At 40.9% G+C, this 26,920-nt stretch overlaps 1 long non-coding RNA gene across 1 annotated transcript; it reads right to left on the bottom strand.

Annotated features, from left to right (window-relative positions):
• Window positions 1-152: 152 nt before the first annotated feature.
• On the bottom strand, window positions 153-25,221 carry LOC140685497 (uncharacterized). The gene is made up of 4 exons (XR_012058742.1): window positions 25,137-25,221; window positions 24,970-25,041; window positions 9,131-9,183; window positions 153-441 (listed from the first exon to the last, which is right to left on the bottom strand). It is a non-coding gene; the product is annotated as an uncharacterized lncRNA (long non-coding RNA).
• Between the last annotated feature and the right edge of the window lie 1,699 nt (window positions 25,222-26,920).

Raw genomic sequence — 26,920 nt, 5'->3', positions numbered from 1 at the left:
TGTTTGCATTGTTCTTCAGGTTCAGCAATCAGCACCCCACCACCACCGAAATCTTTAAGCACTGTCTTAGTTACCTATTCCTGCGTAGAATATTACTCTAAAATTTAGTGACTTAATAATACTTACTGTCTCACAGTTTCTGTGGTCAGAAATCTGGGAATGGCATAGCCGGGGCTTTGGACTCAGTGTCTCTAATAGAGTGCAATCAAGTTGTCGGCCAAGACTGTGGTCACATCTGAAGATTCAATCGAGGAAGGATCTACTTTCAAGCTCACACTTGTGTTCACTGGCAAAACTCAGTTCTTTGGATGCTGTCAGACTCCGTGCTTTGGTTACTGGGGGTTGCCTGGAGGCCACCTTCAGTTTTTTGCCACATTGGCCCCTCAGTAGGGTAGAAACATCAATACATCGCAGTACGTCACAAATGGCAACTTGTTTCATCTGAGTTAGAAAACAAAAGAGAGCAAGAGGGAGAGTGTGTGTACAGTGGGAGTCACAGTTATTTATAGTCCAATCTTCAGAGTGACATGCCAACACCTTTGCTACATCCTACTAATTAGAAACAAGTCACTAGGTCCAGTCCACACACTAAGGTAGGGTATTACACAAGGGCATGCGTACGGGAAGTGGGGTGGAATCACTGGGAGCCACTTAAGAAGCTGTCTACCAAATCCAGGACTCAGGTGAATTGAGTGAGGTGCCTTGGGTGCAAAATTGAAGGAAATAGGGATTCCCCCCTGACCCCCAGCATGAATGCCATATAATCCCTCTCTAAAGACATTGCTGCACTTTAGTCTCAGCCCTGCTATCCGCCACATGCGCCCAATAACTTTATGATGATATCTGATCACCCTATGAGGACTCCTTGCCTAGACACCCAGCCTGAGCTTGTCTTCTCAGACAACTGTTGCATGCTACACACTGTCTTCCTGCCAGGACCCTCTCTTGAAACTCTAACTGAGTAGAACCCTATGGGGCCTTCCTGGAGCAGATACCCCCCAAGTCCTCCATCTGCCTCTTGCCTGCAGAAGCACTTTAGCCTCCCCAGCCTCCCCTAAAATAAATGTAATCAAGGAAGTGACAGACTGCAGGAAGAGGGGGAAAAAACAGTCAAACAAGACAAAATAATAATAGTTTAGCCATTAAACAAAATCAAGGACCTTTAGTTCCTACTCAAGGGCTATAGATAATATTTTTTAACTGTTTTGCAGATACTGAAACCCCCATCAGGTGAAACAAGTCAATTCTATGCTGACCACAAGCAAGTAGACCCCAGACTAGATGGAACCAGAAAATTGATGATGTTGACTACCAATTACCTCACCACCAACCAATCAGAAGAATGTCCACCCCACAATCTCCCTCACTCTGTATTTAAAAACCTTTCCCTGAAAGCCATCGGGGAGTTCGAGTCTTATGAACACTAGCTACCTGGACTCCTTGCTTGGCGCCCTGCGATAAACACTGTACTTTCCTTCACCACAACCCCATGTCTGTAGATTGGCTTTACTGCACATGAGCAAGTGGACCCAAGTTTGGTTCAGTAATAAAACTTGGCCATGTTGTGTTCTAATCCTCCAACACGTTGTTGAGGAAAAAATGATTTCAGATAAGCCCAAGAGATTTAATAATTAATACCTAGTTCACATATAATCTGTACCTTTGGGGCAGGATTAATCAAATTACAATCCATATATCAGACTCGCTGAGGATGCTTAAGGAAAATGCAAATTCTTGGTCACATCCTATACACAGTGAATCAGAATCTGAACAGTCGCTCCCAGATGATACCTATGACAACCAACAGCCCTTTGCATTTAAAGTGTGACTTCAATAGTCATAACTCTTTAACCTTAATAAACTGAATTTCTGTTTGGCAAGTTCAACAAAAATTTAGGGGCAAGAATCCATGATGAGAGAGATTTTTGGGGGTGAGAGAAGTATCCTCTTAATAAACTTCAATAATCCACATAAATAAACTCTTATTATTCTTACTGAAAGCCAGGTCAAACCAATGGCATGTTATAAGAGTACATGAATCCACTAAAATGATTTCTTTTTCCTAGGTTTGGTATTACTATATATGCATTACAACTCTGCCAGAATGAATCCTGACTTGGTTTTCCCTCCTATTTCCTGTTTTGTGATGAAGGCTGGAGGAACATGTTCAAGAGTTCTCGCACCTTTTCAATTAAAATGAGTTGCTAATTGCATTGGTGCTTGTAGAGGAAACCATTATATCAGCTTCATTGACTCTGCTTTTCTCCCTAAATTACAGTCTATTGCCTGAAATGTAATCAATCCCTATGTTAAAAATCAATCCTTTGTCTGCCTCCAGAGAACTGTCCCTCATTTTTCTCCACATTAGGGTTTTCATACTAAGCCAGTTACACAATGGATACCATCAGGTCAGATGTAGAGGAAATGCCTGTTGCTCTAAAAATCACAGCTTAGGTGCAGGGGCAGAAGCAATTACCCAAGTGTAACCAAGCCAAACATTGAGATGCTACATGGTGTGAGTTCCCAAGCCTTCTCCTGGCTCAAGACCACATCGTAGACCTGAGGGGAAGTGAGTACCTGTTTATAAACAGCAGGTTCTAGAGAAAGAAATTTTCCTACTTTAAAAATAATCTAATGAGATGAGAAGAATAATCAAAATGACCTGACAAGGTATCACAGAAAGTCAATGATGTTTCAGAAGCCCAGCTTTGTGTAAGGGGGGAAAAAAATCACACCACTGTAAAGATATTGCTTATTTAAACTCAATAAGCTATTACAGTGTGTGTTACATTGTGTATTTATGTAAATGAGGGAAGATCAGAAGGTAAATGTCGGTTAAGTCAGGGGGCCTGTTTGAAGCACATCTGAGATTGGGTGGAGACGCAGGGGTTGGGGAGGAGGGAGAGGTGGCTGACGGGTCAGATGATGTGTGAAAGGCAGGGAGTGGGTGTAAAATGCAGCTCTACTTCCTAACTGGATGGTCTGAATGTTGAAAAAGCTGAGAAGTATGTTGAACGGGTTATGGCCAGGATGATGAAAATGTTGGGAAGAAATGCATGAAGCCAGATAAGGAGTTGATTAAGATCAAAAGAATAGACGTATAATCTATGTAACTTAAACGATCTTTCATTTGGGGGCAGAAAGCCACGTGTTAATGTTCCAGCTGTCAGACAATTTCCACAAAAAAAAGGAGAAGCATATTTCGATTCTGCCCCCAGTTTCAGTGTGTGGGATCTTTTCCCACACCAAGCAATTCTCAGATGCCACAAATACAACTGCATGCTGCCGCTATCTAGTTGGCGTTAGCATCAGATTCTGCAGGTTAAGGGCTCAATCCTAAAAAGACAGCCCCACTTCAGATGCCAGCCCCAAGCCATCCAGGTTGTAACCTATGCTACTGACTGACTGCTCATAAATCAGAGGCTCCAATGACCCCCTCCTTGAGTTCAATTAATTTGCTAGAGCAGCTCACGGAACTCAGGAAAACATTTACTTACTAGATTACTGATTTATTATAAAAGGACATAATCCAGGAATAGCCAGATGGAAGAGATGCAGAGAGCAAGGTAGATGGAAGAGGCTCGGAGCTCCTCTCCAGGTGTGCCTCTGTCCCTGCATCTCCACATGGCCACCAACCTGGAAGCTCTCTGAACCCTGGCCTTTGGGGGTTTTATAGGGGTTTCATTAAATAGGCATGATTGATTAAACCCCTGGCCATTGCTGATGGGACTCAATCTCCAGCCCCTCTTTCCTCCCTCCCTGGACGGCGGGCCGGCAGAACTGAAAGCCATATGGTTGGCTCCAAAGGGTCCTTATGTATTTCCCAAAAATCACCTCATTAACATAACCAAAGACACCTTTATTGCTCTCCTCAAGGGAAATTCCAAGGGTTTTAGGAGCTCTGTGCCAGAAACAGAATGAAGACCAAATGTACATTCCTTATTATAAATCGCAATATCACAAGCATACGCAAAGAAAGTAATTTTAGAATCGAGCATAATTCTTAGATAACCTATATAACTGACACAAGTAAAGAATTTTTTTAACTTTACATATTATTTCAAAAGTAGAACTTTATGATTAAATATCTCATGGCAAGATGGCTCATATTAAGTAGTTCTCATGCTATTTAGTCATTTATATGTTCACATATTTGCCAAACCTGGGAACTAGTGGGAGCAATATTTGTTAATGATTATGTTTACAAGCAGTTAGGTGTGGCTGAATGCAGGGCACATACACACAAGTGGTGGGAAATAAGTCTAGAAAGAAATTACAGCCCTTTTATAGAGAAACTTTAATAAACTTTAATTAGCAGACAATAGAGAATCACTAGCATTGTTTTTAGTAGGATCTTGGCCTGAGAACATGTTAGAAAGGTTACTGAGCCAAACTTGGGTCTGCTTGCCTGAACGCAGTGAAGTTAATCTGCTGACACCAGGTTGTGGTGAAGGAAAGTACAATGTTTATTGCGGGTGTCAAACGAGGAGTCTGGACAGCTAACATTCAAAAGATTCAAACTCCTTGATGGCTTTCAGGCAAGGGATTTTAAAGACAGGGTAAGGGAGAGGGCTTCAAGGTGCACGATCAGTGATCAGTGACTGGACAGTCTTCTTACTGATTGGTGATGAGGTAACCAGGAGTCAACACCATCAACCTTCTGGTTCCAACCAGTCTGGGGTCTACTTGCCTGTGGTCAGCATACAGTTAATGTCTTCCATCTGGTAGGAGTTTCAGTATTTGCAACAGAGCTCAAGGATATGGCTCAGAATATTATCGATCGCCCTTGAGAAGGAACAAAAAGTCCTTGACTCTTTTCATGGCTAAACTATTATTATTTTGTCTCACTTGACTGTTTGCCTTTGTTTCTGCATCTTCTCACTTCTCTGATTAAATTTATTCTTTGGAACTCAGGGAAGGCCTGGGAGCTTAAAGTTTTTCTATAAACAAGAGGCAGGTGGAGGACACGTGGAGGTCTGTCCCAGGAAGACCCCATAGGGTCCTGCTTGGTTGCAGGAGGGCTAGTTTCCAGTATTGAGCAGGATGAATCAGAGACGAGAAAGGAATCAGGGATGAAGAAATTCAGGAGTCTGTCTACATATTCCAGGAGCAGAAGTGAGGAGGACTAAACCCAGGAATGAAATACATGGAATGAAAGCAAAAGAAGGACCAGTGACTTAGGCTGGTGTGACAGAAGAGGCTGAGGGTATATCACAAAGGAAGCCCGAGTTAAAAGCACAGAGCCAATGATCCTCAGAAGAGTTGATTTTAAGGGTCAGTGAGTTGGCAGTCTCTGCATTTCACAGGCATGGGCAGAGAGAGAGAGGTCAGCCTTGGTGGCCAGTAAAGAGGGGAAAGGAGCAGAGATTCCCAGGGACAGTGAGCACAGAGGCACAAGAACAGAGTTGGGGACAGACTGTGCACGTAGGGCAGGGGTGTGCAGCCTGTTGCCCTAGAGAAAGAGGTCAAGGGAAGACAGAAACTGGAAAAGGAAGAGCTAATTCCTGCGTGAGGAAGATCAAGACTAAGATACGGCCATTGGGGTCAGTCTGGAGCCTTTTGGTGACCTTAGCTAAGCAGGGTCATTCAGGCACGAGGGTAGCAGCTGGACTGATGTTAGGAGAGTCCGGAGAGTCGCAGAATGAATTCAGAGTTTCAAGTAAGGTCCAAAATGCTTGGTCTGCATCCATTCAAGTTTCTGTATTTTTTCATTCTACTCAGCCTTCCTAGAAATTCCTATTTGAATCCCATTTTCTCCCATTCACTTATATAGAGTATTTCCCTTCCGCCACAATGGAAGTCATTTTCAAAAGCTGATATCAGCTGAATGTGTTAATGGGGTCTCATGATGAAATTCCATCAGGCAGAGCACATTGTTATTGCAATATATTTTATTAGGCTATTAATCCATGTTATAAAATATATACTTATGAACAATTACTACCACAATTTGATATGTCCAATCCATCAATGTAGGAATTTGGAGCAACAGAGTCTATTTTAGTAAAGAAATTGAGATGAGTGAAGGTGAAATTCGAGATTCTATAGCATGTGTGAAATGAAATGATCCATTTTAAAGACTGGATATAACTACTACGCTCCCATAGATATAATTCCATTTAGGACAAACCATTCCATTTTTAACTGTTAAGAATACATTAAAGCTAGAGAATTAAAGTCAGATAAAAATCTCTTAACAAAATGTCAACTGTTTCATCCACAAAGAACAGCAGGAAGCTTTTTTATTAAGCCACTTCTTTTTTGACTAATGGTTTAAAACCCATGCTAATTTCAGTAAATGTAAGGGATGATTATAGTCAGCACTTTAAAAATGAGAAAATGAATGATTTAGGATGCAAACTGTATTAAAAAAATCTTGTCCTGATAAAAATTACTGGAGCCAATAGAGATATGGGGCAGGGGGAGGCGGTGAAAATGACAATAAAGTTGGTGAAGAATAGAGACACAGAGGAAATTTTACATGGAGAAAAAGATAAATCAATTAAAGCAGGAACCATGCTGTTTATTGTGATAAATCATATTAATAGAATTTTTCTGAACAAGATATTCAAGTGAAGGAAATTATATGTATGTATATAAATAAGTCAGGGTTTTAATTGACTGCCTTAGCTTTTGGATGCGAGGATTCAATACCACACATTCATGGCTGTGTCTGTAACACTGCAAGCAAACGCTTTGGCAGGGGACACCAAGCGCAGCCCTTTTACAAGCATCCCCACAGCAGGTTCCGAAGAATAAAATGTTTCTGAAAAGGAGGGAAGCGTGGAAATCAGAGCTTTGCTCAGAATGACATTCTAATGATTCTCACTAACAGCCAAAGGATCGGTTCCACAGAAACCCATCGAAGCAGCTTCATATTTTTCCTTCTAGCTCATCCATCAGACATTTCTTGAGTGTCGGGTGAGGAGGCAGGTCTAAGAGTAGGCACTGAAGATTTTGCAGGGACTGAAATGCTTCTGCCTAGGTTGTCTCTGCTGTTTACCTAATGGCTTCATGGCCCCCACTCTCTGACCATGGGATGTGACCAAGCCCAAGGTGACCTGTCCACAGGGGCTGGGGCGTGGGGCTGTAGATTGCAGCCTTGCTCCCATGTGAGTGCGTGCTCAGTGAAGTCGTCTTACACTGCTGCTCTGCCCGGGCAGGGCAGTCCAGTGGGAGGACAAAAACGAAGAGTCTGAGTAAGTTGCAGAGGAGCCCACTTACAAATCCTTCTTCTGTCCTAACATGGGTTATTGTGGTTGTATAGACAGCTTAGTTTTTGTTTTCCTAGAGGGACAGAATTTTATTTTGTTTTTTTGTTGAAGTATAGTCAGTTACAATGTGTCCATTTCTGGCATACAGCATAATGTTTCAGTCAATAAATACATACATATATTCTTTTTCATTATAGATTACTACAGGATATTGAACATAGTTCCCTGTGCTAAATGGAAGAAATTTGTTTTCTATATGTTTTACATATACTAGTTAATATTTGCAAATCTCAAACTCCCAATTTAGCCCTTCCCACTCCCTTCCTCTAGCCCAGTAACCGTAAGTTTTTCATTTTGTCTGTGGATCTGTTTCTGTGTTGTAGATAAGTTAGTTCACTAGTGTCTTCTTTTTTCGTCTCTTTCTTTCCTCTTTTTTTTTAGATTCCACATATGAGTGATGTCAGATGGTATTTTTCTTTGCCTTTCTGGCTTACTTCACTTAGAATGATGATCTCTAGATTCATCCATGTTGCTGCAAATGGTATTATTTTATTCTTTTTCATGGCTAAGTAGTATTCCATTGTATAAATACACTACAACTTCTTTATCCAGTCCTCTGTCAATGGACATTTAAGTTGTTTCCATGTCTTGGCTATTGTAAATAGTGCTGCTGTGAACATTGGGGTGCATGTGTCTTTTTGACAAAGAGTTCCCTCTGGATACGTGGGCAGGGGTGGGATTGCAGGATCATATGGTAAGTCTATTTTTAGTTTTCTGAGGAATCTCCATACTGTTTTCCATAATAGCTGCACCAAACTACATTCCCAGCAACAGTGTAAGACAACAAATAATCCTACAATTTATATGGAATCACAAAAGACTCAGAATTGCCAAAGCAATACTGAAGAAAAAGAACAAAGCTGGAGGCATAACCCCCACCCCCCAGACTTCAGACAGTACTACAGAGCTACAGTAATCAAACCAGTGTGGTTCTGGCACAAGAACAGACATATGGATCAATGGGACAGAATAAAGAGCCCAGAAATAAACCCACAGGCTTATGGTCAATTAACCTTTGACAAAGGAGGCAAGAATATACAATGGAGAAAAGACAGTCTCTTCAGCAAGTGGTGTTGGGAAAACTGGACAGCACATGTAAATCAGTGAAGTTAGAATACACCCTCACACCACACACAAAAATAAACTCAAAATGCTTAAAGATTTAAATATAAGACAAGACAATATAAACCTCCTAGAAGGAAATATAGGCAAAACATTCTCTGACATAAATCTTAGCAATGTTCTCCTAGGGCAGTCTACCCAGGCAATAGAAATAAAAGCAAAAATAAATAAATGGGACCTAATTAAACTTATAAGCTTCTGCACAGCAAAGGAAGCCATAAGCAAAACAAAATGACAACCAATGGAATGGGAGAAAATACTTACAAATAATGTGACTGACAAAGGCTTAATTTCCAGGATATATAAACAGCTCATACAACTTAATAACAAAAAAACCAAACAACTCAATCCAAAAATGGGCAGAAGACCCAAACAAGCAATTCTCCAGTGAAGACATACAAATGGGCAATAAGCACATGAAAAAATGCTCAATATCACTAATTATCAGAGAAATGCAAATCAAAACTACAATGAGGTATCACCTCACACCAGTCAGAATGGCCATCATTCAAAAGTTCACAAACCATAAATGCTGGAGAGGGTGTGGAGAAAAGGGGACAGGTCCATTTTTGATCGGAACTAAGTGTCATATGATCTTGCAAATATAACCTGGTCAGAAGCATGTTTTACTTTTTCTCCCCATGTTTGTTTTTAGTTCAGGTCCTTAGTACCAAGGTTAAAAGCACAATTGTGGAATCTAATCATCTGAGTTGAACTCTGATGACATCACTTACCAGCTGTGTGACTGTAGAGAAAGGATTCCTCTTCTGTGCCTCGGTCTTCTCATCTGTAAAATGGTGAGAATAATTGTCCCTACTTTGCAGAGCTTCGGGATGATTAACACACAATGACTGATACTGTATGTGTTTATTTATATCAGCTAACTAATTACCTTGGTTTTAGAAGTATAATAATTGTAGTAGCAGAACAACTGATACTCAATATTTTTAATGTTTTACCATTACTTGGTATCTTTTTATGTATCACAGTTAATTAAAAGGTAAGTTTGTTCTATAAATTGGGAGTTTGAGATTTGCAGATACTAACTAATATATATAAAACAGATAAACAAGAAGTTTATACTGTATAGCACAGGGAACCATATTCAGTATCTTGTAGTAACTTACGGTGAAAAAGAATTTGACAATGAATATATGTATGTTCCTATATGACTGAAGCATTGTGCTGCACACTAGAAATTGACACAACATTGTAAACTGACTGTACTTCAATAAAATATATTTTAAAATAAAAAACAAAAGATTTTTAAAAAGGTAAGTTTGGTCAAGTGAATTCGTTAAATAAAACTGTCCAGCATAAGTTTGTAACGGCTGTTAGTAGGTAAACTCTCAGCATCTCTTCTTTCAAATCCGATTACATTTTGGAAAATATATTACAAAAGAAGAGCATTAGATGTCATTGGAGAAATGGAGGGGGAAGCTCCAAACTGGCAACAACCCAAGTGTCGGTCAATTAAATAGATAAGTAACAGGGGTTTATTCAGACAGTAAATATTACATAGCAATGAAAATGAATGAATTCTAGCACAAAAAACCATGATGAATTATAAAAACATAACATTGGATGAAAGAAATCAGACACAAAAAAACATACATAATATGATATAGCTTTGATTCTACTTACAGAAAGTTTAAAGAGTCAGTATTCAGTGACGCATAATGACTACCATAAAAGTGCTGGGCATGACTCATTCTGTCAGTCTCAGCCTGTTGATCGTGATGCTATTGGCCAGGGCCACCTGAGGTACTCACCTGGGTCCCCACTACTTATGGAAGTCCTCACAGATATTTCCCCAGCCAGAGCCAACACTGTGGCTGGACCGTCCCCTGTGGTTCGTATTATGATTGTAAAAGACACCTGGGCAAGAAGCCATCAGGGAACTTTGAAGAACAATAGGTCCTGAATGGTATATAGCACACCCAAGGGCCACACAGCGAGGCTGTGCATTGAGGGAGAGGGAAGGACTATAGACCTTGAGGCTCTGCCTTTATTAGGATCTAACGATGGCATGCCTAGGGCTTCACTGATTTCCTACAAACTGGAAAATACAAAGCATAAGAGGGGCAAGTAGGGCACAGGAAGGGAAAAGTGGAGTCATTCAAGGGTCAGTTATCTAGGTTTTCTGAAAGGGGACTTCATGAGTGGGGCAGCCTGGCGCTACATCCACTTGTAACTGACAATATCCTTATTCGAGATGGGTGTCTTTGAAATGCATACTTTGACAATCAGACTTAATGTCAGGCACTTCCACTCCAGGACTACCATGGCATGAAGGATCTAGTGATGGAAGGGGTCTGTGGGTGTAGAGGATGTTTCCGGAATTCTGTCAACATCTTATTTCTTGGTCTGTGGGACGGTTACTCCCACAGTGTTTGTTCATAGCAATTCGCAATACGATGTATTTATGTCTTGATCATTTTTCTTTCTGTGTACTATAACTCACCAAAAAAAAAAGGACTAAAATCCCAGGTGTAAGTTTGGAATTTTTTAATCAACAGAAATAAACATTTTATGAAGAAAGATATTAGGAACCTAAGCTGGAAGTGAGTGGAGTCAATCTCTTTGTTATATGTGTATGCCCCACCTTCAGCATGATTTTCTGCACTTAGCCTCCAAATCCTTTGTTCCCTTCACCAACTCAGTTCTCAGCACTGCCAATCATGAAGATTAAAGAATAATTATAAATAAATCCATACTGGGATGCCTAAGGATATGCTCACAGTGTGCATAAGGGGTCTGGATCTTAGATGTGATGAATTAAAATTCATATTTTATGGCAAGATGGGAAAAAATTAAACATAAAATTGTTCCCTGCCCTTTAGTGAGTCCTGTGCATCTGCATTAACCAGACCTCCCTAGGAGATAACATTCCTTCTTAAACTCATTCAGGAGTTTAAGATTAGGAGATAATCTTCCTTCTGAATCTTGTGAGAGGCCACAATGACCCACGACCCACTACTCACTTTGTACGTGTAGACCTAGATTGTGTGAACCGTCAATTGTATGTTGTTTAATATACAACCCTGCATCCCAAAAAGTTAAATAACTGCTTTGACCTCTAACAGGCAGAATAGTTCTCAGGGCTCTCTGAGAGGCTATTCCCAGGTTATAATCCTCAGTCTGGCTCAACTACAATTTTCCATTTCTTTCTTAGATCTACTGATTAATTTTTTTGCCGACAGATGTAAAGAATAAAAGCTGGATTGTCAAGATGATGAAACGTACTCGTGAGACGTGTTCTTTTTGAGAAGAAAATTGACAAATGGACGTTCTAATCTGTATCATCTGCTCCTCTTCTATTTCAGACTCTAAGTATACTTCGCTTACCTTTTTTCAGAGACCAAAAAAAAGTCCTCCATCATAAGAGTTCAGGACAAGTTCATTCCCATATTCTAGATCATGACTTGGACCAACAGTATTTTGCGGATCTACCTGTACCATTTTGAACAAGAAAAGCTGTTTCTGGCCTAAACCTAGTGACATTGAAAATACCTGCACTATAATGTTGATCTGCTTCAGAAATCTCTTAAATATTTATCTCTAGAAGAATAAAGTTAACAGAGTCCAAGAAATAAGAGAATAAAACTGTCTTTTTAAGCCAACAGTGAGTAACGCCATTGTTTGCTTGAATTGGCAACTCGAGAATGACGTATAGTTTCTATCCGGTTCATAATTCTCTCTGTCACAGTCCTTGGAAGGGTTGCTAGCCTAGGGACTTTATGAAGATGACACATGAGTTGAGAATGACTGACCCTTATAAAATTGCTCACGGTGGGGAGAGTAATGGCTCAGTGGTAGCGTGTGTGCTTAGCATGCACGAGGTCATGGGTTCAATCCCCAGTACCTCCATTAAAAAAAGAAATAAATAAATAAATAGACCTAATTACCCACCACCCCAAAAAAACCACAGAACAAAAATAAATAAAACTGCTCTTATACAGCTTTGTTTTAGTATAACTCTTTTGAGAGCCAAAGAAGAAATAGCCCATTGAAAGCCATTTTATGTGATTTGGGGATAGACTTGGAGAAGTTGCTCACCACATAAAATGGGAAACTCAAGATTCAGTACCAAGACCAGCTGGCTTCCCCTAAATAATTGATCTACTGCTTTATTCTTTGTATTGGTCCTAAGGAATTTCAGGGCAAAATTTCTAGTCTCCTGTTACTATGGGCCGTCTTTGGTTGGATTTTATATCTCATATACATATTTTGAATTTCCCCTGTTTTCAGTACTTGCCTTTTTGGTCTTGTAACTTGTGTTTTTCAGGATATAACAGAGTGTAATTTCCCCCCTCAAACTGAAGCATCTTAATCAAATAGGTTGTAGTTCTAGTCCAGATTCTCTCCCATGTAACAGACACAAACATTCATCTGCATTGTAGACCTCATCTGGATTTTATGCAGGTGTGTCAAGGCATATCAAAAACTGAGTCCTTCTGTATTCCATAGCCTGTCCTGATAAGGGTCACCACGTACTTGGTTATCAAAGTCAACCCCTCAGTACCATACTGGAGTTTTCCTTCTCCCTATACAATTTGCTTCCAATTCACCTCCAACTCTTTTTTTTTTTTAAATTTTATTGAGTTAGAGCCAGTTTACAATGTTGTGGGACCTATAATTCTTGTCGTCTTGACTCCTAAAAATCTTTTGAGTCTATTCCTCTTTTTCCCGTCCCACCACTAGTAACTAATTTTAGGCCCTCCTTCTCCCTTGCCTAAATATACGATAATTCTTACTGGCTTCCCTGTGCTAGTCTTGTTCCCTTCTCATAAAGTCAACGGCACACGCTCCTGCAGGAGGGATGATCTCTCCAACACAAATCTGATCATGTCACAGCCTGGTTCAATTTTTTTCTCCATGGCTCCCTATTACCTGCAAGATAAAATTCTTTAGAATGACTTGCAAATGGCCTTTTGTAATCTGAACTTTTAAGCCTTTACCTCTCTGTTCCTTAAACTGTGTGCTCCAAACATGCCAAACGCTCTTATTTCCCATTTTGATGCACATACTGTTCCCTGAAATTCCTTTAAATCACCTTCCCTTCAATACCCTCCCCTCTTTGCTGAGCCAGGGACTCTTCTATTTATCCTTAGCATGAGCCTTGCCTTTCAAAACCTTCCCTTTCACAGTCTTTCTCTTGTGTTTCTATAGAATTGACCGGTATGTCTATTACAGAAATTACCATGATATTTTGCAATTACTCCCTTGTACATTTCCTTCTTAGACAATGACTTCCCTCCATAGTCAGGCACTATGACTCACCTTCCTTTGCATCCCAGAGCTTAGCACAACACAGTTAAGTAAATTGATCAGTGAATGGTAGACAGATTTGTTAAGATTGATGAGGTCAGATGCTAGGTTCAGAAGACTGTACTCTTTTTTTTTTATTGGAAGTATAGTTGATTTACAATGTTATTGGGGGGAGGGTATAGCTCAAGTGGTAGAGCGCAGGCTTAGCATACGTGAGGTCTTGGGCTCGGTCCCCAGCACCACCTCCAAGGATAAATAAATAAGTAAACCTAATTACCTCCCTCCACAAAAAAAAATACAATATTGTGTTAGCTTCAGGTGTACAGCAAAGTAATTCAGTTTTATATATACATATATAATATATATTATGCATATTCTTTATTTTTTTCAGATTCTTTTCCATTATAGGTTATTTCAAGATATTGAATACAGTTCCCTGTGCTATACAGTAGGTCCTTGTTGATTACCTATTTCATATATAGCAGTGTGTCTATGTGAAACCCAAACTCCTAATTCACCCCTCTCACTGACCCCTTTCCCCTTTGGTGACCATATTTTGTTTTCCATATCTGTAGGTCTATTTTTGTTTGTAGAAAGTTCATTTGTATCATTTTCTTAGATTCCACATATATGTGACCCTCGAACCAGAGACACACTTAGGGGCCAGAGTCGGGAACCTTAGAGTATGTCCTGCTGTCGTGCAATGTCATTCACACTCAACATACAGATTAACCCTTCAAGCTTTCCTTTTTTATTCTCTTGTTTCCTTCAAAAACCAAAACCAACACACCCCACTTCTTTTTTTTTCATATAGTTTCCTATGCTATACAGAAGCAATTGTTGTTTATCTATTTTATATATAGTAGTTAGTGTCTGCAAATCTCAAACTCCCAATTTACCCCTCTCTACCCTCTTCCCCCTGGTAACCATACGTTTGTTTTCTATGTCTGTGAGTCTGTTTCTGTTTTGTAAATGTGTTCATTTGTGTCTCTTTTTTTTTTTTGGTTCCATATTTGAGTGATATCAGATGGTATTTCTCTCTCTCTTTCTGGCTTACTTCACTTAGAATGACAATCTTCAGGTCCATCCATGTTGCTGAAAATGGCATTATTTTATTCTTTTTTACAGCTGAGTAGTATTCCATTGTATAAATATACCACAGCTTCTTTATCCAGTCCTCTGTCAATGGACATTTAGGTTGTTTCCATGTCTTGGCTATTGTAAACAGTGTTGTCATGAACATTGGGGTGCATGTATCTTTTTGACTTAGAGTTTCCTATGGATATATGGCCAGGAGTAGGATTGCTGGATTGTATGGTAAGTTTGTAACACCCCACTTCTATAATCTGAATTCAGATTAGCCCTCAAATTCTGCATATCCTATTCAAGCTTACTTATTAGATACCTTCTGCTTATCTAACTATGAGTGCAGAGATTACCTGTTCCTCAGGTTACAGTCTTCTCTTCTTCCTTTTAGTAACATACTTCCCCAAGTCTTGGCTGAGCACAGGACTGCTCACTTAGAGACAATATTGCCTGGCCTTCCTTGCAGCTTGTATGCTCATCCAATGATGTTTTGGTAAATGGAATGTGAACACAGTGCTGTGTGCAATTTAGAGTTTCTGCTCTTGGAAGAAAACTCAGCACTCTAACTTCCTCTGTCCTCCCTCCACTGGGCTGGAATATGGTTCCAGAGGGAATGATCCTACAGACAAGGACAATGTGTGGGGGAGCAAAAAGCTGGAAGGAAGCTGGGACCCCTTTTCTACCTCACAGAGCACCCCTTTCCTCCTGGACTGCTTTCAACTCAGACTTTTTGTGTGAGAGAAATAAACCTTTCATCTTTTTTACATCACTATTGTTTGGGTCACTGTTAAAGCAGTCAATCCAACATTGGAACAATTTTGCTCAGTTTCTCCCAACGTCTTGTTTGACCTTGCAGACTCAGCTTAGATTTCCTCTCCCAGAATCTGCCCACACCCCATCTCTATCTATTTTCAACCAGTTTCCCTAAACTCCAAGCCTCTCTCTAAAACCTCACACTTTCTTAAGACCCTCATCTTTCCACTCCCTTCCCTCTTCTTTCCATCTCTGTTCTTTCTTCTTTTTCACAAAAGAAAAAAAAAAGCTTTCCAAGTCTCCTGATGCCTTCCTTGCTCTCCATTTTTATGCTTATCTTTCCTCATTGCCCCAACAAGGAACTGAGCTGTTGAGGACACAGTACTTCTTAGGGGACAGGGGAAGGGGAGAAGCAGAGTTGAAAAAGACTTATTTCTCTTTAGCGGTAAAGTGCATAAGGCTATAAATACAGTTACTAATTTTTTTTACTAATTTCACAAGGGCAGAAGTTAAGTATTTGGAAGATGATGAATCTAATAATATAACAGTGCCATTGGATCACTATGGGGCCACTGAGCATTGAGTAACTGGTGAGTTAGGGAAAGTAATTGGGATGAAAGAATAGATTGAATTGAAAGACTTTGTCTCAAGGCCAAGAGACCAGTTAGGAGGTTAGGAACCCCTAGTCTAGGGTGATGCAGTAAACATAGAAAATAGGGGACCATTTCCACCACATGTTCAAAGGAAGCAAAGTTCTGATGGCAGATTGGATATAGAAGCTCCATTGTTGTCTTCCCTCCTCACAAGGATGTTTTCTTCACTATCTGGTCTGCTACAGTACTGAAGGACTGCAGAGGGTATAAGGAATTTAAAAGAGAGACTAGAAAGAAGTAAATATATTTCCATAGTGCCACACAATAAAAATCTATGCAAATGAAATCACAAGCATTCAAATAAGTGAACCTGGATGAAATATGATGTCTTACATAAAATGGTTAACACGCTTTCCAAAGGGCACGTCAGGTACATGCTGATGGATCAAATTCTGGTCTAGCATGAATAGCTTCAGATAGGGGGCATCTCAACGAACAGGTTAAGTTCAGCCTGCTTTCAGTTTCTCTGCTTAGTCCCCTCCCAGCTCTTCTCCATGACATCAGGCCCTCAATGGTTATTAAATAAACTTAATGAAATAAAAATGTCTCCTCATCTAACTAGGATTGTGTGAATCATCCCTAACCTTTTGTCTCTCTGGAAGCTTTCTTTGTGATCCAGTAGCATTGAAATCGGAATCCTCACAATTAACACAAACAAAAAAATTTTTTTTTACTCTACTTCTGCAAAATGAGTCTTACTTGCAAACAAAAACTATGTGGATTGGCGGATAGGTTCTACATTCAAAGACTTGGATTTGAGTCAGCTGCCTCCATCTGCCAGTCATATGTAACCCAAATATGACCAGTGTCCCATGTGCTCAGGTTTGCAGAAAAACCAAAACATTGTCCACAATTCCAATCTTCTCTCAATGACTGAAGAACAGTTTAAAAGTCATAGTATATTCTTTTTTATTTTTTATTGCAGTTTTTAAAATTAATTTTCTTCAGTGGGAGAGGTAATTAAGTTTGTTTGTTTTAAATGGAGGTGCTGGGGATTGAACCCAGGACCTTGTGCTTGCTAAGCATGTGCTCTACCACTGAGCTATATCCTCCCTCCTAGTCATAGTATATTCAAAGCATAATAGAAAGTGAAATATTACAATCCTTTTCAGACATCTCTCTCATGTCTCTGTGGGGAGTAGAAAAAGGCTTTCCTCTATCTCATGCACGTCCTCCTTCCCATGCATTCTCACCTAGGTGGGACCCATGCCATCCACGTGTGGCCATTCTAGGGAATCAGCCCATTACCTCCACTCTGCACACCAGCTGGGGTGAGAAAGGAGTCTCTTAGGAATCTTTCCACAATGACCATCTTTGAATTTATCTCTAATCTTCCCCTGAGCCTTCAATATCCGTGAGTTAAGGATTCTACCTGCCTAATCTACTCCACAGGATTGTTCTTAAGGCTCCACGTCACACTGGATGCAAAAGTGAATGTGATCAACTATTGTACAAGTTTAGGGTGGAAAGTCATCATTATTTTGAGGCTTGATGTTTTCTTTCACTTTCCATGGACTTGCCTTCTTAGAGGGAAAAATGCTCCAATTTCTCCCATTGTGGAGTGTTGGTGGGATGAGGAGGCTACCCTTCCTGCCTTCTGTGTCTCCCTTAAGCACCATCTCTCCCATTCCTTCCTTACAGAGCAAAGCTTTGGGGAAGCACTGTCCATAATCATTCTGTCTGTTTCTCGATCACCATTTAATTGTGCTGCCTCCCACTCCACTAAACCTACTGCTTCTGCTAAGGACATCAATGATGGACAAATCAACCAAACACTGGTGTGCTAAACCCCTTCCTCCCTTTGATTCCATCTCTCCTGGCTCTGCTTCTACCTCTCCATCATGCTCTCCCCACTAGCCTCATCTACACTAAGGTCCTTTGAATGTTTGTATGATCCTGGTGTATTCCTAATGATCACAATAGTTACTAGTTCATACTGAGCACCTGCTATGCATCAGACTCCTGACATTTCCCACCTCATCTTCCCATCAACCCATGAGGTAGCCTTTGTTATTCCTATTTTACAGGTGAAGAAACAGAGACTCCAGGAGGATGAGTGTTGGCTAAGATCACAGAGCCCACAATGCCGGAATTCAAAACCTGGTCCTTGCTCTCCAAAGCCAGGCTCCCTCTTCTCTGCAGACTTCCTGAGTTTAAATCTTGGCTACGCCATTTACTTGCTGAGCTCAAATCTGCCCCTTACTTAACCTCTCTAACGTCTCTTTCCTCATCAGTCAAATGAGGATGATAACAGCATAGAAGTTTCAGAGTTGTTGTGAGGATTTGATTGGATAATGCTTGTAAACAACTCAGCAGAGTAGCTAGCACATAGCCAGCCTCAATACATGTTATTATTGCTTTTTATGATTGTGTTCAGTACCACTGTCTGTTTCTTCTGTCTATACACCTGCTCCCTGGACAGGATCATCTACACACTCGGCTTCAGTAGCATCGACACGTGAGAAAGCCTCTCTCTCCATAGTCAGCGCAGACCTCCCTGCCAAGTGCTGGACCACACTTTCAGCCATTGGCTGGATTTCCTCCATTTGCTAGCCCATGTACGCCTCATACGTGATAAACTCACAGCACAACTCATCCTCCAAACCTACTTCCTCTCTGAATCCCGTAGGTTGGAGACTGACAATGCGACATGAGTCATGAACTTGAGCTTTATCCTTGATTGCCCTAACTCATTCTTTCAAGTCATTACATCAGTCACCTAATCCTTCCTCCTAAACATCTGTTTCATCCAGCCTCTCCTGGATGTTTTCAGTGTCATTGCTAATTCTGTCTTTATTTAAAAGTTTGATGTTTTGTTCATTATGGATGCTTTGCACTCATTTTGATTTTAAAAAATACTCCATTAAAATATTATTTGATTCTTGGGGGTTTTGGTGCCACCTTAAATTTTGCATCCAAGGTAAGCGTTTAACTCCCTTCACTCCACTGCCAAATCTTCTCCCAATGCAATTTCCTGTAGAGTCCTGCTGGAATGACATTGCTAAAACTTGAGTCTATTCATGGCACACTCTTCCTTAAATGACTTCAGTGGCTCCCCAAGCCTTGCAATTCCACACTCCTGCCACCCTTCCCCCATGAACCCTCTGATTTAGCAACAGGAATCCATTTCCTTTCCCTGAAGGTGGCCCGACTTTCATATTTCGGTGCCTTTGGAAATGTGGCAGGTGATCTTTCTGGCTATGCTTTCATTAACCTAGGATGGTCGGAAATAGGTTATACTTGCAAATAGCTGGATATTTATGCATTCATGAAATTTAAAACTTAAATTTCAACTCTATTTTATTAAAATCCTCCTAAAAGTTATTCTACTATTCTGTAGTCCTCCGTGTAATATATTCACAATTTAAAATATTCTCAATGGCTCAGCTTCATCATTCTAAGCATCAGTTATGGTCCTTTGCTATAATCCAGTGATGCCAACCTCAGGCACCATTGAAACTTGTAAGCCGTTTTGCCCCTAAATCCAACACTCACGTACAATTCATTCTTCTCCTCGTTCTGTTGCAATCTTGAACTTGGAGTGTCTTCTTGTCCCTTCCCATCTCTGCTCTCTCCTGCCACTGGTTCTGCTTCTTATGATTCATTCCTAATGACTCGGCCTCATTCCATTTCCTTTGTCCACATCACTCCCACCTTAACCTTGCTCTCTGCCATTCTCTCCATTGATTCTGCTTTCCCAGGACTTCTTGGAGTTGGCGTTCATGGAGCCTGATAATTAGAACCTTTGCCAACCTGGGATTGTCCTCTTTTCTTCTGCTCTGCTAACTGACTCATCCATTTTATTATTCAAATTTTTTTATCTTTGTCTCCTCTTATGTCCTTTTACTCCTGAGTATGCCATTGTTCTGGTTGGTTGAGAGGTGCTGAATATATATCTACTTGTGGCTGTGTAATCTGTGGGCTAACTCTCAAGTTATTTCTGCTGTGGCATTTCTCCAGACAGGACATCATGGGCAGAGGTTAAGAAAGAATTCTAAGCAACAAGGTCCTACTGTACAGCACAGGGAACTATATACAATACCTTGTAATAGCCTATAATGAGAAAGAATATGAAAAGGAATACAGATATATATGTATAACTGAATTACTATGTTGTGCACCAGAAATTACTACAACATTGTAAATCGACTATACATCCAGAAAAAATTGTTATAATTATTTTAAAGAGAAAAAAGAAAAAAATTCTTTTTAAAATTATTTTATTGATTTTTAAATTTATTTTAATTTTTAAAATGTTCTTTGATTCTTATTTTTTATTGAAATGTAGTCGATTTACAATGTTAGAAGGAATTCTAACCTCAAGTATCTGAGGGACTTGACATCCTCTGTCCTTGGCCTCTATCGCTGTGTTCATTCGAGAACTCCTAAATGTTTTAGGTCAGGCTGAGTGAAGAGCCATGGAAAAGTCACATGAGCACCTGAACTGTGTGATTCCTGAAGGGACTGCTGAGTCTGTGGGTCTCAATCATGTTTGAATAAATTTACTCTAAGTTCTTTTGGTTCCCTATTAAAATAGGAGAAGGCAGGGGCTTACCCAGACTGCCAATTGCCCCCCGAAATCTATCTTTGGGTGCATTAAATTGCTCCAGTAGGTGACAAGTTAATTTTTATTATTAAGAATTTACTTGTCACCATGAAATTATAAAGTACAGAAAAATCCATACTAATAAACAAAGTATAGAAACACAGGAAACCCAGAAAGCTCCATCCTGAGACAGAAAGTAGTCAGAGCAAGATTTTCACATAGATCCTTTTCTAGTGACTGAGATATTTAAGAAAAATCAAGCATGGAGTCAAGACTGGAAGTTTCTGATCGCTCATTTTTCTGGTCATTCTCCTCTTAAATAAATACATAAATAAAGCAGGGGCCAGTGAAGAAGGTGAGTACTCTTCCTGGATATTGAACACAAATACATCTTTTTTGTTTGTTTCCACAATTTTCTCCACCCCTACTCTCAATGTCCTTGAAAAGAAATGTGACTCAATGAAGACAGCGAGGACTCAGGAGCCAGTGAGACTCAGTGTGACCTTAGCCCCACGACTTACTCTCTGGGCGGCCTTTGGCATGTCTACCTCACATGGGAGCCCAACAGGGGGTTCCTGAACCTCACTTCTTAGGGTGCCTTTGAGAACTGAAGTGGGGAACACCCGCGGGACCTTCAGCTCAGTGCCCGGCACATGGTTGGAACTCAGTGAACAGAGGTTCCCCTCACATCCTCCACCTCTTTTCTGTCACACCATCTATGTCAAGGTCCAGAACCTGACGTCAGGCTCTTTATCAGCATCCTGTACCGACACTTGCTCTCAAGCATGGAACTAAGGAAATGTTTCTTCACAACACGAAAGTGATGGTCCAATAAAAGAGGCAAATACAAGAACTCAATTTCATGGGATGACTATTAGCCCTGGATTCTTGGGGTGGCTTCTTTGGAATACATTTGGTAACAGCTTCTTTCCCTTTCAGAAGGAAGGAGTCGGGAGGGACGATTTAGAGGAGCAGCAAGGAACTTAGGATAGGCGGGGTGCCTGGGGGGACAGAAAGAAGGGTCAGACTGAGATGCAGATGGAAGCCATTCGCTAAGCAGAGGAATTTGGTAGAATTTGGTAGATGAGGAAGAGGCCCCCACTTGTGTGTAAGAGGGAGAGGGTGGGTTTGGAGCTGCGCTGCAGGACAATTTCTTTCACTCCAAGGTGTGTATAATGGGGAGCTCCTGCCAACCCTGGCCTAAATGTTTCTGAAAGCCAGTCCAAGAACAAACCAACAGGAGGACTTGGTAGCTGGTTGGATGTAGAGGAACAAATACGTCATGGCCAGTTTACACGTTAAAAAGCAAACAAAAATAGGGGTTTTGAAACCTTCTTGTACTCCTGGTCACTCTCTTCAACCCAGCAACGGACTCAGCACCATGAAGAGCCCAGCCCTCCCCTTCTCAGCACCGGGTCTGGGCTCCAGTGCGTCTGCGGAGACACGTTGCCTGGAAGCCATCACGACATTCGTTAATCTACTCTCAGATCAGGGCCTAGATCCTGAGACTTCTGTTCTCTTATTGTTTCGGGGCCAAACCGGAAGGCAAGTGTAGGTGGAGGCCACGGCAAACCTGCAGTTAAACCCTCTGTGAAGAAATCACACAGGAAGCCTCCGTGCTCTGAACATGTCCTGCGCTGCTCCTCTGCAAAGGTGGGCCAACCGGGCGATGAGTAATGGTCTGAGCCCTGGACCCACAGACGGGACGAAAGGGATTCTCAGTGCCCAGGGCGGTGACTTCCTCCGCAAAGGCTGATTCAACAACGCTGTTCTCTCAGAGGGTTGGTCCACTTCTGTAAAGCAGCCCCATAAGGGTTTTATTTTCCTTTTTTGAATCTCTTCCAAAACTCTGATGTCCTTGAAGTTAAAAAGCTAAACTGCACAGAGTGCTGCACACCACACCAAGTACTTTCAAAAATTTCTAGCTCAGAGGAACCTGGACAAAGCCAGCTCTCTCCATTTGGTTCCGATTGTGTTTCTCTCTTAGGATTTGTCTTGGGCACGTTCCCATACAAATAACTACTATCATCATCATCATCATCATCATCTCAGTTTTAAGGACTATAAATGCTAAAAACAGAAACAGACTCACAGGCATAGTAAACAAATTTACAGTTACAGAGGAAAGGGGATGGGAAGGGATAAACTAGGAATTTGAGATTTGCAAATACTAACTACTATATATAAAACAGACTAAAAAAACAAATTTACTCTGTATACCACAGGGAACTATATTCAATATCCTGTAGTAACCTATAATGAAAAAGAATACGAAACAAATATATGCATGTATATGTATGACTGAAACATTACGCTGTACAACAGAAATTGACACATTGTAACTGACTATACTTCAATTTAAAAACAAAGCAAAACAAAGGATAATAATAATAATAATAATTCCCAATACATTAATTAAAATAAAGAGTAAGCTTTCTTACCAAAAAAAAAAAGAATTATAGTAGCCATAAAGTTAGTTTATCATTTTTTGAGACAAGAAATTTTACTATCTCAAATAAATTGTGAAAACAAATCAGCTATTAAAAAATAACAAGCATAGCCAACGGTACTAAACCATTTGCCCAACAGGTTCTTTTTTTGAATTTAGTGTTTTGAGTCAGGGTCCTTTTTGGAGCATCCACTGATTCTACAGGGCATACTTGCCAACAGACCACGTGGTCCCTCCCCCAGACAGCTGCGGCAGCCCTCTGCATGCTGTGCTATTGAATGCTTGCAGGCAGCTGAAAAATTGGACAGAGTGCCTGAGTCTTTGAAAGGTGGACAGGTCAACCTTTTTAATTTAGTAAGTCAACGTGATTTAGGTCCCCACCGAGTACAGCTTGTTCTATAACGGAAAAAAAAAAATAAAGCTCTGGAATTTCTTGCTTCAGCTCAGCCACTACGTTGGGGGTATTAGTGAGGGAAACCAAAGTCAGATCCTTCAAATCGGGACATCAAGGATGTGCCTGAGAGTGTCACAGACAGACCCTTGGGGGCAGGGTTCATATCTACAGCAGTCCTGAATTTAATTTTTTAAATGACCTTCTTAAAAATATGTCAAAAGGGTATGCAAACAAGAAGCATGTGTTACTGATTGAAATAAGCACTGTATTTACAGGTAGATTTTTATATATTTTTATATATACACAAATACATACTCAGATCTGCCTTGCACCCACTGATGGCCATACATTTTGGGGGAGACCAACTGGCAACCATCCTCTAGTCGTCCTTTTCTCTGCAAAACTCAGCTCACACCTTTGTTCCAGCCATGATGAATCTTTCAGTTACCAACGAAGTCATGCCCTCTTTCCATCCTATATTTGGCTCAAATTGCTTCCACCACTTGGAATGCCCGCCCTGCCCTGATTCTTTCTTAAGCTAGCTAACTATCCCCATCTGTTGAGAGTCCTAGTGACCTTGTCCAGGAAGCCTTCTCCCTCCCTTCTCTCTCTCTCTCTCTCTCTCTCTCTCTCTCTCTCTCTCTCACACACACACACACATACACACACAAAATCGACGTACTTGACTAGCACCTCATTCCTTTTTCTCCCATAGAATTTAATACCATGTATTGAAAGGTCTGGTTACTTATCTGGCCCCCTCCACCACCACTGTAACTGACCAGCACCCTATGGGGCCTTCCCAGGACAGACCCCCTCACCCCCACCCCATCCTCCACCTGCCTCTTGTTTGTAGAAAAAACTTTAGCCCCCTAGAGCTTCCCCCCATTCAAAAGAATAAATTTAATCAGAGAAGAGAGAAAAGGCAGGATCAAAGGCAAACAGCCAAGCAAGACAAAATAATAGTAGTTAAGCCATTCAACAAAGTCAAGGACTTCTAGATCCTCCCCAAGGGCTGTAGATAATCTTCTGAGCCATGTTTTTTGAGTTGTTTTGCAGATACCAAACCCTCAACAGGTGAAAAGAAGTGAACTATATGCCGACCACAAGCATGCAGACCGCAGGCTGGTTGGAACCAGAAAGTTGATATTGACTCCCGGTTACCTCATCACCAATCAATCAGAAGAACCTGCATGAGTTGATCACGCTCCCTGCAACCCCCTCCCTCACCCTGTCTTTGAAAACCTTTCCCTGAGGGCCACTGGGGAGTTCGGGTCTTGGGAGCTCTAGCCGCTTGAACTCCTTGCTTAGTGTCTGCAGTAAACACCGTACTTCCCTTCACCACAACCCGGCGCCAGTAGATTAGCTTTACTGCTCGCCGGTGAGCAGATCCAAGTTTGGTTCAGTAAAACCGCCCTCACCTTAGAGCATCAGCTCCACCAGGACAGAGCTGGTGTCTTTTCCATTGTGTTCCCATTCTTCATACACAGCGCCTGGAAAACAGGTAAATAAACACTGAGTGAATGGAATGGAATGAATGAGTGAATGAATTCTTGCTCTAACCACTTGATGAACAGCTACTTCATACCCTGAAGGCTGAACTGACTTGAAGGCTGGTGGGTAGAAGATTCGGTCTCCATGTTCCCTAGGCAACAGGCAGCTACCAGACAGCACCATCCGCTGTCCCCTTGGATGAGAAAAAACACCTCAGTGGGTAGTTTTTCTTTCCCTGGAGATTTTCATCACAGTTTGTGGCTCATTTTATCAAGTCTAGACACTTTTTTTTCATGTGCTGTGGCGTCTCTGTCCCTGTAACACAAACCTCTTTAATCATTAGTCTTTCTGGTGGAATTTGATAGGGGTTGTATAAAACCCCTCCTCTCATCTGCTAATGGCAATTTATGGACACTTACTATGAGCAATATACGTTGCAAAAGACTAGAAAACTCACCCTCCGGTTATGATTCAACACTATAACGCGATAGCCGGGAAACTAGACTGATAGTTTAATCAGTGGTGTGTGATCCTTATTTGTGGTTGGCTGCCTCACCAATTTTCATTTGGGAGTTGAAATGGACTCTGAAGCAGATATGGCATTAATTACGGGGGAAATTGGTTGCAATATGCCTTGAGGTAAAACCCTTCTGATGGGAATCTGAGATTGAAAGAAAGCCAAATTATAAAAGGATGATTTACGGGAAAAGACAAATGTATGCATTACCATCACCGCTTAGCAAAGAAAAAGGAGCTGATAAACCAGAAAGATTGTGGAATGACTGAAATGTGAAAAAAATAAAAAAAAAATCCTTGGGCCCTAACTCACTCAAAAAAAAGATTTATTCTTATGCTGAATGCATTATATTTTCCCAGATACATATGACATTTTCCAAGAGTGCACTTCAATTAAAAGGCAAGCGAGCATTAATAACAGTTGGCAGGGTCCCTGTCTCCTTCTAGACTGAAATATATTTAACTAAGAACTGAATAGGGAACATCTAGTGAAACCAAAGTCAAAATTCATTTTACTGGTCATGGTATCTGCTGTGTATCAATTTTCTTCTTATAATAGCATATTTTTTCCCTAAGATTTGAAACACTTTCTTAGAAAATTCCTTCTTTTATCCTACCACTGAATATTGATAAAGTAAAATATGGAGACAAAATCATAGTTGAACGACTATCCCTAATTTTATACGAGAAAACTAAGACACAGGGAGCAAGTGAATGCAGTTTTTAAAGCAACATATTCTTTTTCACTAGATATATAACACAGTGAGTTGCTGAGAAAAATTCTGAGAGTTAATACCTCTTCCCTCATTGCACCCAGGAAAAGAAGAGCAGCGTTGTATTTTTAAAGAGCTGGGACTCTTACTTCAGAGGTGAGCAGCAGTGAGGAGCCTCTGTGCTGCAGGCAGAGAGCAGCGCAGTGGAGTGGTTAGGGGCAGGGATTAAAGCCAGGCTATCTGCACCCAGATTCTGCCTCAGCTGCTTACCAGCTGGACGACTTGAGCCGTGGCCTCTGTGCCTCTGTTCCCTCATCTGTATGCCTGGTAGAGCACAAAAGAGTTTCTTATTGTCTTAAGAATTAAGTTGGGTCCCTTCTTTAAAGGGAGGAGTTGCAGGAACCTTTTGAATTGAACAACGCAAAAGTTTCTGAACCCCAAAGAAGGGTAAGAGTTCTGAGACCAAGTATAGGGGGAAGATTTTACAGGTTTCCATCAGGCGGGGAAAACAGGTCGTGCCCAGATGAGAGACTGAAAGACACCTGAACCTGGGACTCTGCACCTTGGTCGGGAGACCAGGGACCAAGAAATCGTGGACAAGTCTGTGGACATGGTGGGTGTCTCAGTCAGCCTGGAGCTGAGTGCCCAG

The sequence above is a fragment of the Vicugna pacos genome, chromosome 14, assembly GCF_048564905.1.
Source record: "Vicugna pacos chromosome 14, VicPac4, whole genome shotgun sequence".
Taxonomy (NCBI): Eukaryota; Metazoa; Chordata; class Mammalia; order Artiodactyla; family Camelidae; genus Vicugna; species Vicugna pacos.
The sequence above is the reverse complement of the archived record's forward strand: the minus strand, read 5'-3'. Positions and strand labels throughout refer to the sequence as shown.